The following is a 3,126-nucleotide window of genomic DNA, read 5'->3' as shown; positions in this document are numbered from 1 at the left end:
CCCCAGCCCCAGATCCTCTTCACGAATGCGAGACCCCACTCGCGAACACGAAGAAGGAAACAAGAACTGGGATGCTGCAATTTTGTACAATTTTTCTAAGTTCCAAAATGACCCGTTGAGCATCCGAAACACACCCGAGGCCCATGAGACCTCAACCAAACATGCCAATCAATCCTAAAACATCATTCAAACTTGTTCCAATCTTCGGAACGCTCAAAAAAACATCAAAACACCAATTTAACATCAGATTCAAGCCTAAGAACTCCAAAAACTCTCAAATTACGCTTTCGATCAAAAAGTCTATCAAACCTCGTCTGAATGACCTAAAATTTTGCAAGCACGTCACATTTAACACTACATAGCTACTCTAACTTCCGGAATTCCATTCCAACCCTGATATCAAAATCTCACTATCAAACCGAAAACTTCAAAAAATCAACTTTCAGCATTTCAGGCCTAAATAAGCTACGGACCTCCAAAACACAATCCCAACACGCCTCTAATCCCAAAATCACCCAATGGAGCTAACAAAACCGGCAGAATTCCATTCTGAGGATGTCTTCACACTGCTCCGACTACGGTCCAAATTCTAAAGCTTAAGCTCTCATTTAGGGATTAAGTGTCCCAAAATACTCCGGAACTCAAAACCAAACATCCCGGCAAATCAAAATAGCAGAAACAAACACGGGGAAAGCAGTTAATAGGGGATCGAGGAGTTAATTCTTAAAAGCACTAGCCGAGTCGTTACAATTTTCATGAAGGTTATATTCATCAAGCATTGTATTCCAAGCATCCATAAATTCTGCTTCATCTTCATACTCATAAATGTGCATTTTCGGAAATCACAAGCATACCTTTTATAAATTTGATTGAGATGTTTAGTTGCATTTTGTTCCATGTGCCACACACATAACTTGTGATAAACTTTAGGCATGATGCTATGAGAAAGGCCATCATTATAATAATTAAGTGTATCCTCGTCACTATCAAACTCAAGGTCATGTTTCGTGTCATAATCTACTAGCCCTTGAGAGTTACTTTGTAAAACTTCTTCAGAAGTATTTTCACATATTCTTTTCCTGAAATTCTCAACTATACTAAAAAAAATCAAACGTAAAACCCTACAGAGTTCTAAACAATGATTCAAACGTAAAAAAGGTACAAAATTATTAACATCATCATAAATTAAATAATCATAATGAAACTTTCTAGTATTTGCAACTTGTCAGATGAGGCATATGAATGAAAAACATATAATATTAGATCAGAAAAATTAATCAAATTTAAAATAAAAATCACAGTTAAATTTAACAAGACCTAATAATTACTAATAATATGAGAAAAGGTAGAGAATAAATCCTTGTATTTCAAGAGATTCACTATTTGTTGTTGACGATTGCAACAATGAAACTTTTTGGGGTTTTTAGGAAAAAAATAATATTAGCTACTTGTAAAATATGAATACTGTAGAAATATTAGTAGTTGTGATAGTTGTACTTGGTGGATAAGGAATTGTACTTAGTTAGTTACACAATTAGTTAGCTAAGAGCTTTGTTAGAAGAAGATTAAATTAATAGTTTACTGAGTTGTATAAATAGGCTTGGTTATACTCATTGTAATTAAGACACAAGAAATACATAAGAGTTCTCTCTCACTATCTTTGTTAACTGACTCCAGTTCTCTCTCTTTAACCTAACTCCCCTTCTCCTTTTAACATGGTATCAGAGCAATATATCGATGGAATTTCGAGCCGAGGAATGAACAATTGAGAACAATCGGTGAGCAGAGGGTATTTTTCAGTGTAGAACAACCCTAATTTTTGCCATGGATGTGTTGTCCAAAGCTTCTTCATTTTCTACAAGTTTTCTGTGTTGTTTCCTTTTTTTGACCTAAAATTTAGTTCAATTTTTGGAATTCTAAGCTCATTGTAGTTGCAATTGCAGGTTGATTCAACTATTGCTGATAATTTTTGCACAAATGTCTATCGACACTGAAGATCCAGTACCTACAGTTGGAGATCCGATCGAACAATTCACCATTCATCCTAGGAATCCTCTATATCTCCATCCGTCTGATACTCCAGGTTGCATCCTAATCCCTCAACAATTAACTGGCATAGAAAATTATGCTGCATGGAATAATTCTAAGAAGGTTGCATTGTTAGCAAAGAATATACTAGGGTTTATTGATGGTAGTTGTCGAAAGAAACATTATAAAGGAGACCTAGTTCATGAATGGGATAGGTGCAATACTTTTATTTTGTTGTGGATCATTAATTCAGTATCAAGGGAACTAGAAAATGGATTGATGTATTCGTCTAATGCTCATAAGGTTTGGATGGACTTAAAAGAGCATTTTGATAAGAGAAATCTCACACAAATAGATTAGCTACATAGGAAAGTCTACACAATGGTACAAGGGACTTCTACTATATTTGAGTTTTTCTCTAAGTTGCATAATGTTTGGGATGAATATATGTCATTAGTTCCACTACCTGGGAGTGATAAGGCTTATGCAGATCATATAGAGCAACAGAAGTTAATGCAATTTTTGATGGGCTTAAAATGAGACTTATGCAAAGTCACGTAGCTAGATTTAGATGATAGTTCCTAGCCCATCACTGAATTAGGCCTATAATATGCTCATGCAAGATGAAAGCCAACGAATGCAGTCAAATATGATAATACAGTGTGCTCAGCCATTGCAAAATCTAGACTTGAATGATCCTATAGCTCTTACTGCTATGCGGAACAATAGGTTTAAGAAAGAAAATGGATTATACTGTGATTATTACAACATGAAATGACACAAAAGGGAGAATTGCTACAAATTAGTTGGGTATCCATAAAATTTTAAGGCTAACAGGAAGAAAGGTTTTGAGAGGGAACAACAGTTTGGATTTAATAACAAAGGATCTTCAATCAATAGTTCCAATTACTTGGGGTATCCAGATGTATCAGACTCCAATATTACTGCTCATCCATCTGCTCAGTACATGCCAACGCCTACTTTCACTCCTGAACAGTACCAACAGATTCTGTTGTTGATCAACAAGCTAGTACCTTCGTAGGAAACATCTGCTAATATGGCAGGTATACCTAATTGCTCTAATGTTAGTTTATCTGA

Source organism: Nicotiana sylvestris, chromosome 12 (assembly GCF_000393655.2).
Source record: "Nicotiana sylvestris chromosome 12, ASM39365v2, whole genome shotgun sequence".
Taxonomy (NCBI): Eukaryota; Viridiplantae; Streptophyta; class Magnoliopsida; order Solanales; family Solanaceae; genus Nicotiana; species Nicotiana sylvestris.
This window is presented reverse-complemented; position numbering follows the sequence as displayed.